Source organism: Elephantulus edwardii, unplaced genomic scaffold, assembly GCF_000299155.1.
Source record: "Elephantulus edwardii isolate Elephantulus edwardi_28Jun2011 unplaced genomic scaffold, EleEdw1.0 scaffold00092, whole genome shotgun sequence".
NCBI lineage: Eukaryota > Metazoa > Chordata > Mammalia > Macroscelidea > Macroscelididae > Elephantulus > Elephantulus edwardii.
The window spans coordinates 1,797,099-1,815,196 of record NW_006399842.1 but is presented as its reverse complement, the minus strand read 5'-3'; the positions used below and the strand labels follow the sequence as shown (position 1 = coordinate 1,815,196).

Here is an 18,098-nt window from a genome sequence, read left to right as displayed (position 1 = left end):
ACATAGTTTGTTATAATCCATACAGTCAAATGCCTTTGCATAGTCAATAAAGCATAAATAGACATTTTTCTGGTATTCTTTTATTTCAGCCAGTATCCATGTGACATCATCAGTGATAGTTGGATAACTTGCTAATCTAACTCAGTAAGGTGCACCTTGTAGAGGTTGTTGTTGTTGTTGTTAAGTATCATCAAGTTAACTACAACTCAGAGCAAACCTAACAATGGATCTGAACCCTGCCCTATCCTGTCATCCTGACCATCTCTGACTTACTCAAGCCCACTATTAGTCAGTGTGTCAATCCATATCACTGAAGATCTTCTCCATCACTGACCCTCCACCTTCTAAGCCTGATGTCCTTTTATAAAGACTGGTTAGGCGTATTTGCTCAAAGAATGTGAGACAAAGTTTCACTATCTTTGCCTCCAAGGAAGACCCTCTCCACACATTTTCCAAGACATATTAATTTGCTCTTTAAGCAGTCAACATTGTGCAACACTTTTCTCCTAACAAGAGTGGCTATTTAACACTCTTCTCCAACACCACAATTCAAAGGCATAGATTCTTCTTCTGTCAGCCTTATTCACTGGCCAATTTTCAGTTGCATAGCAAGTAACAGAAAAGATAGTGGTTTGAATCAGGTGCACCTTAGTCTTCAAACTGATATCATTGCTCTTCAACACTTTACAACCATGAAAATAAGGTGTATGGAACGCTAGAGTGAGGCATTGTGAATTTTAATCATCCTGCTGGGCTTAAAGTATGTCATCTCAGAAAAGAAAAGGATGGGCTCTCACCACTACCAATAAGAAAAGCTGGAGCATATTGACTCCTTTGGAGCTCAGGTCTCTGTACAGAGAACCTCCTACTTTCAAGGGACAAAGAGAAAACTTAACACCAGTGGATGGCAATAAGAAGTAGCACCTGAGAAATAGTGACAGCAGAGACAGCAAAATCAGGAGACCAGGAGGGAGGGTGAGGTGGTTGTACCAAAGCATGGAGGGAGGAGCTGAGCATCTTTGAGCAGGAGTCTTACTTGTGAAGTGGGGTACCTTGAGGCACTTGGCAGTGGAGCTAAAAGAGCTTTGCAACTCTTAACCCAAGCAGGGCACAGATTGGGCCAAGAGACAGATAGAGGCCTGCCTACGGGCAGAGCCTAAATTGTAACCTGCTACTTCCCTAATAAGCCCCATAACTGTGAGTATAGTCTGAAAGTCTGTGTGGCCACTGCAATCAATTATCAAACCCAACAGAGATATAGAAAGTGCTATGGGAGGGACAATTACAGTCAGAATTTGTAAAGAGGTTTTGGCAAGAGGTCTGACCTGTGCCTCACAGGAAGTTAGAGAAGCTATCAGATACCACTCCTATGCTATTTTTCAAAACCAGTCAATTTCATGTTTAGAAAGATGGCTTGAGCTCTGTGGCAGAATTATACCAAAAGAAACGAGACTAGCAGAAAGACTAGAAGCATGGTAAAACTTAAAAAACAATATGTGCATGGTCTATTGAATTACTGTTCATAAGGATTCATTCCCTTTTATGTTGACTGTGGCTATAAACATACAAATGACTTTTTTATTTCACCAGTGCCTCCAGGAGAAAGGTGGACAATTTAGTCTAGGAAATCTAACAGAGGATCAGCTAGGAATTGGTTCTCCTTGGCAATGAAGGATATTGTTGGGCTTTTTGTTTTGTTAATGTTTGTTACACAGCATGCTTACATCCAAAGCTGATGTTATGCATATATGTAATGAAAACAGAACAGATCATGAGGAATTTTATATATTTTGATAAGTTGTGAGCAAAGGAGAATCAACAGAGAATTCTGTAATTGATGAATTGACAAATTTTCTCAATTTTCATTCACTTACATCCAGTCTCAGAAGTGAAGACATCTGCCGTTCCTTCAAAAGAAAATGTCATTTCAAATAAAATGAATATGATTAATGTACTTGTATTGCCAGGAATAGTGGCAATACAGGTATACCACAATACAAACATAACAAAGCTTCATCTCCCATACTTCAGGTATGTTGCTAGGAGAGGCTATTCCTTGGAGAGAGACATCATGCTTGGAAAAGTAAGTAAAAGGTAAGAAAAAGAGAGGAAGACCCTCAACCCGATGGAATGACATAGTGACTGCAGCAATGAACTCAAGTGTATCAAAGATGTTGAATCTGGCACAGGAGAGGACAGGGTGCAGATCTGTTGTTTCATAGGTTCACTACGAGTCATACTCAACTCGACAGCATCTAACAACAATATGGTCTAGATAGATACATAACCTGGAGGGCCCAGTTCTATCATTTAATAATATCTCCTTTTCAATTATTCTCTCCTCCCACAGATTTGTAGACACTATCTTTTGGCCATTTCCTAGCCAGCAGAAGAATGATGTTATGAAAAAACACAATCTTTAGAAGCAGAAAAAGGCCAGCTGTCATTGAATAGCTGCGTGCCCAGAGCAAGCGGCTTGACCTCTGTGAACCTTCCATTTCTTCAACTATAAAATGAGTCCATGAGACTTCCCGTACCCAGTGGTTGTGAGACTTCAAAAATGGCCCTGCACACAGCCAGAGAAGTGGTCATTATTATGGTGGGTCTCGCCTCCCATGAGATCCCAGAATCAAATGAAATTGGAACAAAACCCCAGTAGGGCAGGGTCGCCACCACCACTAGCTTTCTACTTGATATCACTTGGATCCTCATGGCCAGAAATAGGATCTACCACCATTTTCAACATTTAAAGGAGACCAGCACATAGACTGTATAGATAACAGGATAAAGGCACCATTCTCTATGATGGACTAGACTGAGGAAGGTTCAGTGTGAGCATGTTGGCTAGTTCCTGAGCAACCAAATGCTTTCTGATTTCATATTGTGCTTGCATGTAAAAGTCCTAGTAAAGGCCTGAAAAGCTCGAAGAATGAGACTCAGATATTCTCTCAGAAAGATATACAGCTGGTTCTGACATCCTGTAGTTAGGATATGGATGACTGGGGCTAACAGTTGGGAAAATGGCTAGACACAGACCATTCTTGGTCCACTTGAGAGACCAGGGTTCCTGGAATGGTCTCCCACTGGGGGACCTGGCCTAGGCCACTTTGCATACCTCAGAACCTCAGTTTTTCCTTCAAAAATGACCCAGTCAGCCTGGATCCAAGGAATTTCCTATCAAAAGCCAAACTGGCTTTGAAGCAGGGAAGAGAGAGCTCTGTACCTCCTCTCACCCTCCCAGCCTCTGTTGCCCTGGAGTCAGCATCCTGGGCTTCCCAGGGGCACAGTATGCAATTTCCATGAGAAGCTTTCAACTCTGCCTTTCTCAGTCATCAACCACATGACACTTGCAGAGTGACCTTCTGTCTAAACCTTGCCCCCCATCTGATAGGGAAAGCAAAGCACACCCAGAAATCTCTCTGACCAAGGAATATCAGGTGTGTACTACAGCCAAAGGAGAATGCAGTGGAGAAACCTGTGTCTTAGTCTCCCTTTCTAGAAAGCATTTTGCACTTCCCTACTCTGGTGGCCTAGTGGCAAGAAGCTGAGCTGCAATCCTGAACGTGCAAGGTTCAAATCCACTGGTTGCTCCAAGGGAGAAAGGCCAAGCAATCTCGTCTTGTGCTATTTTATCTGCCTCTGAAAATTCAGCAGAAGGTCAGCTATAAGCCAGTTCCGACTCGATGGTACACAACAAAAACAATAACTCAGAGGAAGGTGTCAGCAGTCTCCTCATTCCACAGCTGAGGAAACTGAGACTCCCCCTGGGTGTCTCCCAGCTGGGAAGCTGCAAGTCAGGACTGCACCTTCCTGGACTACCTGAGTTCCTGCCTATTCCAAGTAAGGGAGGCCACTGTATCTGCTAGAAAACCAGGAGAACACACAACAACAAAGTCCCAAAACCAGACAGCAGAGCTCTGCTGGGACCCTCAGTGCCTTCGGCACCAGTGGGAAGACGAGTGAATCTGAAGTCTCCGCTCAGACATTTCTCCCACTTTACTGTAGTTTCTAGGATTTCTTTCTAGAGCCTGGGCAATCCTCTTCCTGCCCACCCTACCATATTCACACGCGGGGCGGTGTTACTTACAAGTAGAACTGAGGTAGTTTGCAGAGTGGATGAGACTCGCCTGTTACTCCAGTGCCACAGCGACACTGCTGTCAAACAGTGTGTGAAACTTTCCCCGGGCTGTTTTCGACTTGGTCTTAACTCTCTAATCGGACTTTGCCCTCTTAATACCCTCGCTACTGGGCGTTCATCCACTCCTTCCAGGCCCCCCTTCTCGGAGGCATCCCTTTCCCACCTTGTCCAGGGCAAGAATCAAGACCAGGTCCTGCTTCCCGCCCTCCCCCCCGCCCCCAAAACACACACACTCCCCAGACTCCCTGTGAGATGCCCATGGTCGCTCCCACCCTGTGTCCCCTCCCAGCTTCCACGTGGGGAGATGTCCAGCCCGTAATCCTGAAGGCCTCGGCCGGGATCTGGAAGGGATGGGGACCGAGACTGGGGCACACTCAGTCCAGGACGCAGCGACACGAACAAAAGCAGAGACAAGCGCAGGGACCGAAACAGGGCAGGGCCGGCGCGCCCCTCTCCGTCCATCCACCCCGTGCCACCCCCGGAGCCCCAAGCCCAGCCTCCCAGAGCCTCTCAGTGGAGCCCTGGTCCACTGCGGGACCCACCTGGTCGGCAGAAGCTGGGCCGGCGCGGGGCTCCTCTGCCGCGCAGCTCCAGCCGGCGGCGCCCTCCGAGCTGGGGCTGTGGCTCGCGCTGCCTCCGCCCGAGCCCGGGGCGGGCGTGCCCGGGTGGGCTGTGCCGCCTGCCCTCCCGCTGGCCGGCGGGCAGCAGCCTCTCCGGGGGTCAGCAGGCTGTGGGCAGGGGCGCGCGGGGGCTGGCGAGCAGCCGACACCCACCCGGCGGCGTGCTCCCCGCTGCGCCCCCGCTGCGCCCGGGCTGCGCCGTCCCCGAGCCGAGCAGCCAGCCCGCTGGGAGGCGGCCGTGCGAGTGCGGGAGTGCGGGTGGAGGGTGCCTGCCCGTGTGGCGGAGGGCGGCGGGGCGGGGTTTGTTTCATTTTCACTCAACCAGAAAAAATCCTGCAACCAGCAAAAAAAAAAAGAAAACCCCTGAGTGAGGGTGACTGGGCCTCCGCTGCCTTCTTGGGCCTGCACGTGGCGGGGTGGGGGAAGGGGGCATGGGGCGCCTGGGTCCTCAGGGGGTGGCGTCCGTCATCCCGTGTTTCAGGGAGAGGTCTCAGTGCCCTAGACCACCGCCAGAAGCCTAGCGCCTGGGAGGTCTGAGCCACCATTTGTTTCCTGGGGAAGGAAGAGCGGGTGTAGACGGCTGCAGGCTTGCGATGTTAAGACTGACACTCCCCCACCCCCTAACCCTGGAGCTCAAAAAGTAGAGTTTGGTCCTCTAAACAGCTAGCGCCGCTCTGCCTGTGTCCACAGACTTGCTGATCTTGTTTACATCAGAGTTTTTCAAAAGAGGCGCTCTGCACACTCCCTGGAGCTCCTCTACTAAAATTATTTAGAAGGCTGTTCATCTGCCCCCACCCCTCCACTTCGGAATTTGTGCTTCTGTGTCCCATTTGCAGCAGTTCGCTCCAGTCAGTGAGTTAGACAGTGGAGCTTGACTCCCTGCCATTACATGAGCTTCCCCTACTCTGGAAATGACAAGTCACCTCACGCCCGCCCGGGCCTTTGTCTACGGTATCTATTCCACCAGCGGAAAAGTCCAAACTTTTTGCTGGGGATAATTTGCAAATGAACAGGTTTATTTGCGCATTATGAGTAGGACATAGGCTTCTTAAACAAGTTCATATTTAAGTTCAACATCATGAAAAATGCCACAGAGCGTGGGCGTTTTGTAGCATTTTTATCCTCCCATACTAACGAGAACAGAACAGAGGTCTGACTTGATGCGTAATAGGTGCCCAGTGCCTGCAGGAGGCCAGACGACGTCAAGGGGCTTCGGAGAGTGAAGTTTCCATGTGGCAATGCGAATAGAGAGTGGCGTCCCACGCAGGGCATGGGAGTGAGGAGCTGACCGACCGTACTCAGTACAATGCCCCCTTTGCTAGAGGACAAATTGCACCATTATTGTCCTTTGTGAGCGCACTGGAAATAGTTTCTTAGCTGTAAGGATGACGAAACGTTGTCTTACACACTTAGGACATGCTAACAAGAGAAACCAGTTCCTAGAGCAAGGACATTATGTTTAGTAAAATTGAGGGCCGGTGGAAAAGAGGAAGACCCCTGGAATATGGTTTGACACAGTGGTTGTAACAATGGCCTCAAATGCAGCAATGAGTGTGAGGGTGGTACATAGCAGGGCCCCACTTCCTTCTGTTGGAGTCCCTGGAGCTGCTTTGGGTAGGAGGGAACCAAGGAGCGCCTGACAGCAACAACAGCACGGAATAGTGCACGGTGAGCGTTGCTACACCGAGTCAATTGTTACTCATTTTTCACTACTGTGTCAGAGGATGTGTTGTTAAAATATCTCTGCCCAACAAAACAAGTCATTTTGAGGGTGGCTTAAAAGATGTGCCAACATGACCAAAACAGAGAACAAGTGTGAACGATGCAGAACCAGAGGTCTGGTTGCCACAGCACAGCATCTGTCATGTTAGTTTAATGTTGTTCACTTGAATTTTATAGGGTTTGTGGTTTTGTTTGCACTCATTTTGAAAATTCATTTTGGCTTTATAGCTGGTTAGGGGCAGCTATGAGTAGAAAGAGTTTCTGTCAAATTTTAATTTTGTGTCCATGTTAGTTACATTGTATAAAAAATAGTAATTTATGTCAACAGCCTGATCTGGAAGATACACACACCCAACCCCACCCCTATCTGGTTCCCAAAGTCTAGCTGCTAATTCTACTAACTGGAAAACAGCTTGAAGAGTATTTACTTAGAGCTTGGGGTCAGGAGTTGGAAGTTTAAAGCCCTATTCAAGTCACTTGGTCCCCTGAGTCTCTTTGGCTTTGTTTGCAAAACAAGCATAAGAAGACCAGCTTTTGGGAGGAGGACAATTAAAATGAGTTGTTGGGGGGGGGGATAAGTTAAAAATAATTAAAATGGAAACTTTGTCCACAGGGCTTTGAGGCTTTTTTAAGCTTCATAGGAATGTGAAGCTGAATATTCCTGCAGAGCGAGGATGGGTCAGGCTAACCCTTGTTATTATGTGCTGTCCACTAGACTGATAGCAATTCTTTGAATAACAGATCTGAACTTTGACCTGTCCTACACCAATGCCACAAGCTCCATCATGCTCAAGCCGTGTTGTAGTTACCATGTCCATCTGTTTGTTGAGATTTCCCCCCCTCTCTCTCTAACACTCCACCTTTCCTAAGTGGCAGGGCTTTTCCAAGTGCTGGTCCCTTCTGCCCAAAGTATGTGAGACTACAGTTCACCATCCTTGCCTTCAAAGAGCACCCTGGTTGCACTTGCTCTCAAACAGACTTGTTTGTTCTTTTGGCACTCTGTGCCATATTTGGTCCTCTTCTTTTACCACTTGCTAGGCGTGCTCTGGAGCTCTAATGGCCTAGTGGCAAAAAGTTGTGCTGTGATCCTGAAGGTACATGGTTCAAGTCCACCAGCTGCTTCTCTGGAGAAGGATGGACAATCTCCTTCAGGGCGATTAACTGCTTCTGAAAACCTGTGGGAGAATCAGCTATGGGTTGGTTCTGAATCGACAGTACACAACGATAAGGCAGTGCTCCAAGTGCTTTACACAACATGAACTCATCCCATTCTCAAGCCACCCTGTCATACTTACATTTACCAGAGGAAAGAAAGCAGAGATATGGGATAACTTGGTGTCCAATCTCTCTAGGAATGGCCAAAGGGACCCAGAGCAAAAAGGCCTTCATCACTGAACTTCAGTCTTTCAACAAATACTTATTAGAACACTCCTATGTGTCAGCCCCTATTCAACACACAAGGACACCGAGGAGGACAAGGGAAACAAAATCATTGCTCTCAAAGTGTTTACAGTGTGACAGAAGATAGGCACTAAGCCAATATTCACTTAATTCTTTCAGGACAATTATGCTCAGCACTGCAGGAGAAATACAGAGAGCGGAGGGGTGCTGGGAAACCTTGTATGACACGGATAGCCAGGAGTCCCTGGGTGGTTCCTAATCAAAAGCTTGGCAGTTCAAAGGCACCTTGAGGTGTCTTAGAAGAAAACCAGGTACTTTTCTTCCAAAAACCCTAGAGCCTTGAAAGCACTATGGAGTGGCTCCCACTCTCACAGCCATTGCAGTGCATTGAGCTCCATAGAGACAGCACCAGGCCAGACAGAGCCGAAGAGCACTGTGCGACTCTATGGGAGAAGTAACTAACCATGGGCAAAGGCAAAGCCGAGAGCCAAAATGCCATTGTAGGCATCTTTCGTGTAAACCTGCCAAGGAGAGTACAAAAAGAAGCGCCCAGATGCTTCTGTCAACTTAGAATTTTCTAAGTGGTGCTCAGTGAGGTGGAAGGCCATGCCTGTAAATGAGAAAGGTAAATGCGAAGACATGGCAAAGGCAGACAAGGCCTGTTACGAGAGAGAGATGAAAACCTATATCCCTCCGAAGGGTGAAACAAGAAGTTCAAAGATCTCAACGTGCCCAAGAGGCCCCCTACGGCTTTTTTCTTGTTTTGTTCAGAGTATCGCCCTCAAATCAAAGGCAAGCACCCCGGCCTTTCCACTGGTGATGTTGCAAAAAAGCTGGAAGAGCTGTGGAGTAACACTGCTGCTGACAACGGCAGCCCTGTGAGAACAAGGCTGCTAAGCTGAAGGAGAAGTGTGAGAAGGGCATTGCTGCGTGCAGGGCAAAAGGCAAGCCTGATGCAGCCAAGAGGGAGTGGTCAAGGCCGAGAAAAGCAAGAAGAAGGAGGGTGAGGATGAAGAGGAAGATGAAGAGGATGAGAAATAGGATGATGAGGATAAAGATGAAAGGGATGAGGAGATGAGGAGGAGTAGGAGGATGAATAAGTTGATTGTACCACAGGGTTCTCACACACACACACCAATAAAGCATTTAAACCCTACCCCACCCCCATACACAACTCACTCCTTTAAAAAAATTTTTTTTTAAAAAAGATAAAACACTATGGAACACAATTCTACCCTGATCCACCTGGGGCCACTATGGAGTGGAATTGACTCCATTGCAACTAGTATGTAAGAGTCTCAGTGATGGACTTGGACTATACCCTGAGAATATGAGAACTGAGGCACAAACTGAGATTTGTACACCAATATTCATAGCAGCATTATTCACTATCACAAGAACATGGAAACAGCCCAGATGTCCAATCACAAATGAATGGATTGAGAAATTATGGTACATTCACACAATGGAATACTAAGCAGCACGCAGGAGCAATAACTTTGTAAGTGATTACTCAACTTGGGAGGGACTGGAGAGCACTATGCTGAGTGAACCAACTCAGTCCCACAAGGGTAAATATTGTATAAGACCATTATTGTAGAATGAGTATAAGGATCCAGGAGGGGTAGGAGAGTCTGGAAGCAGAGGGATGTGGATGTATAGGGGGAAGAGTGTATTAATCATTGGAGTGTACAACTTGATGGGTGGCGGGGGAGGGAAATGGAACAAATTTGTTCAAATTTGTCTTTTAATTTTGTAAATAAACTAGGGGGGGGCATGTAAAAAGACTCTCAGTGATAGAAGGACTGAGTAATGAAAAAGAAGGACTTAAATAGATGAAGTGTTGGGGGAGGTTGACCTAAACAGAGTCATGTTCAAGAGCCGTGTGTGTGTGTGTGTGTGTGTGTGTGTGTGTGTGTGTGTGTGTAGCTTCATCACAAAGATGGCATGGTATTGGTGGTAGAATGAATTGTTAGGCCAACAAAAACCAAATAAGAAGGCTGGAAAGAGATCCACACATTCAAGGAAACACAGTGTGTGACAGAAGTGTAATTATGGATCAGTGGGAATGAAGAGGCGGTGCAAAGAAACCAGGAGAATTGAAAACAGATGTACAAATAAAAACTTGTATGTAAAGCTTTGCAGCAGCACGATTTACAATAGCCAAAAGGTCAAACAACTCAAATGCCCATCGACAATTAAATGATTAAGTATAAATGTTGCCTATTCATACAATGGCATACTATCCAACTGTATTAAGAAGTGAAGCATTGCTAAGAAGCACAAAATAGATGAACCCTGTTGTTGTTGTTGTTCTTGCTGTGTGCAGTCCAATCACCTGCAACTCATAGCGACCCTATGTACAGCAGTCCTAAACCCTGCTCTATCTTGTGCCAAATCTCACTGTCTCCAACACATCTATCCCAATTACCCAAGTCACTGAATCAATCCATCTCATCGAGGGTCTTCCTCTCTTGCACTGTCCCTCCACCTTCCCAAGTATGATGTCCCTCTCCAAGGAATGGTCCCTCCAAAAAAAAAAAAAAAAAAAGCTACAAGTCAGACTCTGAAAGGTTACATGTTGTGCTATGAAATCTCCAAAGTAGGCAAATCCAAAAGATGGAAAGCAGATTACAGGTTGCCAGGGGCTGGAGCCGGGTTGGGCAGGAAATGGGGAGTGACTGCTGCAGGGCACAGGGATTCAATCCTTTTGGGTTGGGTTAATGAGTACTGTTCTGGAATGAGATAATGGTGCTGTTTGCACATCACCATTACATTACAAGTAAATGTACTAAATATTATGGAATCTTTCATGTTAAAATTATTAGAATGTGAATTTTGGGATAATTTTTTTGAAACAAAGTGGTGCTACTAGGCAACTGGTTGTCATAAAAAAGAGAAATAAAAACAAGGCTTAAATGAGATTAGATCCCTACCACACTTACTCAATTGACAAAAGATCTTAAAGAAAGAATAAAGGCTGTAACTTTTGAATGAGGGAGGATTGATCACCACACTCCTCTGCCCATAAGAAATAGACTAACAAGTTTGACATGAAGAACTGTAGTGAGAAGTTCTCTGGTTAGAAGGTTATAAGATGTGCATCCAGAGAACTCTTGACCAGGAAAATTGCATCCTTGGGACTTTCTTGGGAAAGAGAAATAAATAGCAAGCATGCACTAAAGGAGGGAGCAAGTTCTCAGAACTTGAGGAGTCTTTCCGAAAGTGTCAGGGGAATGAGAACCTTCCAAAGAATCAGAAAAGCACACAACCTAGGAGCTCAACGAGAAAGCCCGTTTCGCCGCTTAAAGTACTGATGAGGAAATGAAAACCAGATGAGAGAAGTGGCTTTCTCAAAATCACAAACTTGGAACTTTCAGAGCCAGGATTCCTAATACCTGACTTGCTCTCAGCAACCAGGCAGGTAGCGACATTCTGAAGGGCTGAGGGGAGATGCTTTAGAGACTCATTAGGAGGATTTCTAGTGGCCCAGCTGCTAAATGAAAGTTTATTGGTTGATACCTACCTGGTAGTAGTGGCAGCTTGTGGAGTGGTTGGAGAATTCAAGGCAGCAACTTTTCAGTTAACAGTCCAAGTGTAAAGCTGTTCTACAACAGTTCCTTATACAATCAGACACTCACCCTCATTACTGTTAACTGAAATGACTCATAGCTGACACTCTTATCAGGTTTCCAAAGCTGTAAATTAGAAATTGTGTGAGAACCGTTTGCTCATATTTCTTTATGGAGCCCCTGGTATATTTGAACCATCAAAAGAACTCCACTGTTTTGGGATAGGGAGTGAAATGCCCTATGACCTTAGACACTAGAGCTCCCTCCTTATTTAATCTCACTCTCTCACTCTCTGTCTTTCACATTGTCTTTGAATCAGAACCTACTCATAGCTGACCCTCCAGTATGTTTTTGGGGTTTTTTATCTCTCTCTCTTTTTTTATTGTACTAGTTTATTTACACAATCCAAATAAATTCTTTTTCAGACCTGATTCTTCCAATTTCCCTTACCCACTCTCATCAAATTGTACAACCCCACGATTAATCCACCTTCCCCTCTCTCCCTGCACATCCTTATCCCTCTGCTTCCACACATTCCCCAGGCCCCACCCTGGGATCCTCAGACTCATTCTACAATAATGGTTTTATACAGTGTTTGTCCTTGTGGGACTGAGTCACTTCACTCAGCATAATGCTCTCCAGTCCCTCCCAAGCTAGGTGATAATTTACAAAATCATTGCTCCTGTGTACTGCATAGTATTCCATTGTGTGAGTGTACCATAATGTCTCTAACCATTCGATTGTGGTTGGACATCTGGGCTGTTTCCATGTTCTTCCAGGATGTTTTTTTGAAGCATAAATTGCATGGGAAGAGATGTCCATCTTTCTCCCTTATATAATGTTGTTATGTGCATTCAAGTGAAATATGACTAGTAGCAACCCTATGACAAACAGATATGAACTCTGTCTTGTAGTGCAACATCCTAATCATCTCAGACATGCTTGAGCCCATTGCTGAAGTCACTGTGTCAATCTCATTGAGGGTCTTCTCACCACCTTTCCAAGCAAGCATGCTGTCTGTCTCCAAAGGAAAGGCTCTCTGAGCAGCGTGCCCAACGTATGTGAGACAAAGCTTCATCATCTTTGCCTCCAAGGAACACCCTGCCTGCACCTTCCCTAAGACATATCTGCTTCTTGTTTTGGTAGTCCAGAACTCTTCTCCAACATCATGATTCAATGGCATCAATTCTTCATCTGTCATCTTTATTCATTGTCCACCTCTCAGATGCATAACAAGATAAGCGACTGAAAAGACCAGGCCTGAATCAGACACACCTTAGTTTTGACATCACTGCTCTTAAATAATTTGGAGATGTATCGAACTACAGACCTTCCCAGTGCAATACATCTCTTGACAGCTGGTCCCAAGGACATTGATTGTGGATCCAAGTATGATGAAGTCATTGACAAACTCAAGCTTTTCTCTGGCCATCAAGCTGTTGCCTATCAGTCCAGTGGTGAGAATTTTTATTTTCTTGATCTTGAGATACAGTCCATATTGAAGGCTGCAGTGGATAATGCTCTGAAGAAAGTGCTTCAAGTCCTCTTTTCTTTGAACAGGTGAGGTTGTGTCCTCTGCATAAAGAAGGTTATTGGTCAGTCTTCTGACAATTTTGATGCCATATTTTTCTTCGTAGAGTCCAGTCTCTCGAATAATTTGCTCAGCATACAGACTAAGTAGGTATGGGGAAACACACACCTTTCTTAATTTTAAACCATATAGTGTTCCCTTGCTCTGTTCTCACAGTAGCCTCTTGGTCTAGGTATAGATTCCACACAAACACAATCAAGTAAGTGTTCCAGGATTCTCATTCTTCTCAATGTCAGACATAATCTTTTGTAATCACACAGTCAAATATGTAGTCAATAAAACACTAATATGCATTCTTCTGGTTTTCTCTACTTTTAGCCAGAATCCGTTAGACATCAGTAATGATATCTTTGGTGCCATAGCCTTTTCTAAATACAGCTTGAATTTCTGGCAATTCTCTCACTGTATGATCTATCTAAACTATCTAATCTGACTGTTCTAATAATTTTTAATGATCTTTAGAATGCTTGCATATGATATTAATGATATAATGTTAAAAAAATTCTACATTCTATTGGATCACCTTTCTTGGAAATGGGAACAAATATGAATCTATTCCAGTCATATGACCACACAGCTATCCTCCAAATTTCCTGATATAGACCGGTGAGCACACCAACTCTGCCATTTGAAATATGTCAATTTGTATCTCATCCAATTGGGGCCTTATTTTTCACCAAAGCCTTCAATGCTACCTGAACTTCTTCCTTCATTATCATTTTCTCTTGATCTTATGGTACTTCCGGAAATATTTCAGTGTCAACCATTTCTTTTTGGTTTGGTGGTCTTCATATTCCTTCCATTCTTTTGATGCTTCCTGGATCATTCAAGATTTTACCTACAGCATCACTAAGTATTGCAACTCGAGACTTGAATTTGTTCTTCAGGTGTTCGTATCTCCATTTGTGTCTCAGTTCTGTTTTCCTTGAGATATATTCCAATTAGTTAAATAGTTAAATAGCTGTGTTATATGAGCTTTCTGTGTTCAGTTTTTTTGGAAAATACAAAACTATCTTTCATAGCAATTGTAACATTTTACAATCCCACCAGCAGTGTATAAGAGTTCCAATCTCTCTACATTCTCTTTAGCATTTATTAGCTATGTTGTTTAATTTTCCTGTTACTGCTGAGTAGGGAGGGGATTTTTGTTTTCTTGATGTTGAGATACAATCCATATTTAAGTCCTTGGTCATCTGCAGCAAGTGCCATTTTCAAGAAAGGTGATCAAACAGAATGTGGAAATTATCACAGTGTAATTAATATCATATGCAAGCAAAATATTGCTGAAGATCATCCCAAAACTGCTAGAACAGCACATTGACAGAGAACTTCCAGAAATTCACGCTGGGTATGTTGTTGTTGTTATGTGCTTTTGAGTTTCCTGCAATCCAAAGTGACCCTACAGCAGCTCTGAACCCTGCTCTGTCCTGAGCCAGTCTTACTGATTCTGACACACCTAACTCCATTTCCCCAGTTAGTTTATCAATCCATGTTATCCGGGGTTTTCCTCTTCTGCACTGTCCCTCCACCCTTCCAAAAATGATGTCCTTCTCTAAGGACCAGTTCCTCCTGGCGATGTGCCCAAAATATGTTAGATGGAGCTTAAAAAATCCTAGCCTCCAAGGAGAAGTTGGTTTCACCCTCTCCACGACAGATTTATTTGTTTTCTTGGAGGTCAATGGTATGTTCAATTCTCTTCTCCAGCACCACCATTCAAAGGCATCAATTCTGTCATCTTTAGTCTTTTTTCAGCTTTCTAATGCACAGCAAGTAAATAAGCACACCCTAGTCTCTAGATGGACATAGTTGTTTTTTCAGTGCTCTGGAGAGATCCCTGAGAGCAGATTTTCCCAGTGCACTTTGTCTTTTGATTTCATGATTGCTGGTGCCAAGAGTGATGATTGTGAAGCCGAGCAAGCTGTAATTGTTAACAACCTCAATCTCTTCTCCATCTGTTATGATGCTGCCAATTGGCCCAGGGATGAGAATCTTTGTCTTCCTGATGTCTTAATTATGCTTATATGAAATCTATATCTAGATCAAGAAGTTCTTGCCCAAACAGACCAAGAGAACACTGCATGGTTTAAAATCAAGAAAGGTATGTGTCAGGGCAGTATCCTTTCTCTATACCTATTTATTCTGTATGCCGAGCAAAATATTTGAGAAATTGGACGTTATGAAGAAGAATGTGGATTGAAGGAAGATTCATAAACAACATACATTATACAGATGATACAACCTTTATATAATTTCTGTTTTGTTGTGGTTGTTGTTGTTTTATGTGCCATTATCTGTGACTCATTGTGACCCTATGTACACTAGCTCTGAACTGTGCCCTATCCTGAGCCAATCACATCATTTCTGACAGACCTAATCCCATTTCTCCACTCACTGAGTCAATCCAGCTCATCCAATGACATCTTCTTCTACATTGTTGCTCCACCCTTCCAAGAATGATGTCGTTCTCCAAGGACTGGTCTCTCTTGGCCATGTGCCCAAAAATATGTGAGATGGAGCTTCAAAATCCTTGCCTCCATATTATGCAGCACACAGGAGCAATAATTTTTTAAATTACTGCCCAACTTGGGAGGAACTGGAGAGCATTATGCTAAGTGGGCTTACTCAGTTCAGTAAGGATACATATTCTGTAAGACTATTATTGTAGAATGAGTATGAGGATCCAAGGGGGGAAAGGGGAAGCAGAGGGGTGAGGATGGGTGAGCGGGTCACACAATTTGATGTATGGACGGGGTGTGAAGGAATTGGGAAAGATCTGGTGTGAAAAAATGTATGCAAGCTTTTAAGTAAACCAGTATATAATAAAAATTTTATTTTCAAAAAGATAATGTAAAATAGAATATGTGAATGATTGTATGAAACACAATGTAAATGAAAGATTGTATAAAATACAATGTATACGAATGAAACATAGTGTAAAGGTATTATTATATGAAAACCAATAAAAACTATTTTTTAAAAAAATCCTTGCCTCCAGGGAGTAGCTTGGTTTAGCCCTTTCCAGGACAGACCTGTTTGTTCTTCTAGCAGTCTGTGGTATGTTTCACACTCTTCTCCAGAGCTACAACTCAAGGCATTGATTCTTCTTCTATCCTCCTTAGTCATTGGTCTAGCTTTCTGATGCATAGCAAGTAATTGCAGAGAACATGGCTTGGATCAAGTGCACCTTAGTCTCCAGACTAATGTTGTTTTTCACTTCTCTAGAGAAGTCTCTGACAGTAGGCTTTCCCAATGCATTTTGTCTTTTTTATTTTCTGGCTGCTGGTACTCAGAGTGTTGATTGTGGAGCCAAGAAAACGGAAATAATCTCAATCTCGTCTCCATATATCATGAAGCTGCCAATTGGCCCAGTGATGAGAATCTTTGTCTTCTTGAAGTTGAGCTTCAATCCATATTGAAGACCATAGTCCTTGACCTTCCGCAGCAAACACCTCATGTCCTCTTTAGTTTCAGCAAGTAAGGTTGTGTCATCTGCCTAACATAGGTTGTTGATAAGTCTTCTTCCAGTCTTGATGTCACAGTCCTCCTCATAAAGTCCAGCCTCCCAAATGATCTGTTCTGCATATAGACTAAAGGTATGGAGATAGTATGCAACCCTGGCGCACACCTTTCGTGATCTTAAACCATGCAATGTTTTCCTGCTCTATTTTGACTACTGCTTCCTGATCCAAGTATAGGTTTTATATGAGCACAATTAAGTGTTCTGAAATTCCCATTCTTCTCAAGGTTAGCCACAATTTGTTATGATCCACACACTCAAATGTTTTTGCACAGTCAATGGAACACAGATAGAAATTTCTCCGGTACTCTCTGTTTGCAGCCAAGATCCATCTAACATTGCCCATGATGTCCCTAGTGACACAGACTCTCCTAAACCCAGCTTGCACACCTGGCGGCTCTCTGCTGATATACTATTCCAGTCATTTTTGGATAATCTTTAGTATGATCTTGATTGTGTGTGGTATTAGTGATATTGTTCAATAATTTCAACACTTTGTCAGGTCACCTTTTTTTGGAATGGAAACAAATATAGACCTTTCCCAGTCAGTTGGCCAGGTAGTTGTCCTCCAGATTTCTTCGCATAACCTGGTGAGCATGTCCAGAGGAGCATCTGTTTGCTGAAATATGTCAATTGGTATTCCATCATTTCCTGGGCCTTACTTTCTGCCAAATCCTTTCTTGTTTTATGCCAGATGGAATTTCTTGTTGTTTATGGATAAACTCCACTAGACAAGTTGAAAACGTTTTAACCAAAATCTAACAAGCACAGTAATTACCCCAAGTAGACTCTCATCCCAACTGGAAGTTTGAACTTGCTTCCTACCAATGTTGGGTCTTGTATAGTTTTTTAATCCAAACAAGAATTACAACAGTAATTATATTAATTGTTTCTGTGGAGTGCTCAAATGCTTTACAAATAATTTGCAAGGTGTTTATACAGCCAATCTACCAACATTCATTCCCGTTACAGAATAATGTTTCTAGAAGAAATTTTTATCTCTGACAGTAAAAAGAATCAAGCTATGGAGACTTGATCTACTTGCCCCAGCTGACATTTCTCAAACACAGTATTCAATTTCATCAATCAATCAATCAATCATCTCCTTTACCTCTGCTTTATATTGCCTATATATTAGCTATCATAAAGTGAAGATGTGTAAACAAGAGGTCATCATCAGACATTGGTCAGTTGCACCATAAGAAGGTCCAGCAGGTAAGAAAATATTTTTTCCTTAAAGGTATTTTAAAAAGAAGTGCCCCCCCCCCAAAAAAAAAGAAGTGCCCTTTTGAGTGTAGGACAGTTGAAGCCTTTTCTCTTCTTTTATCTTCTTAAGCTAGGACAATTTTAACCTTGTTAGCAGTTTAAAAACCTTTGTGGATGGTTTTGTCTCTCCATCCTGCAATCTATAGCTTCATGTCCTCCCTTTCTGTTAACACAAGTCTTTCTGACTTATCAAAGATTACCTTCTCTGTGAAAAGGAAGGAAATGAAACTTTTAAATTTTCACTGAATTACTGGCTGATTTTCCCATTTTG

The 18,098-nt window shown here is 43.6% G+C and overlaps 1 pseudogene; it reads left to right on the top strand.

Moving 5' to 3' along the window:
* The first annotated feature begins 4,396 nt into the window (after positions 1-4,396).
* On the top strand, positions 4,397-13,654 carry LOC102853893 (annotated as a pseudogene).
* The last annotated feature ends 4,444 nt before the right edge of the window (positions 13,655-18,098 follow it).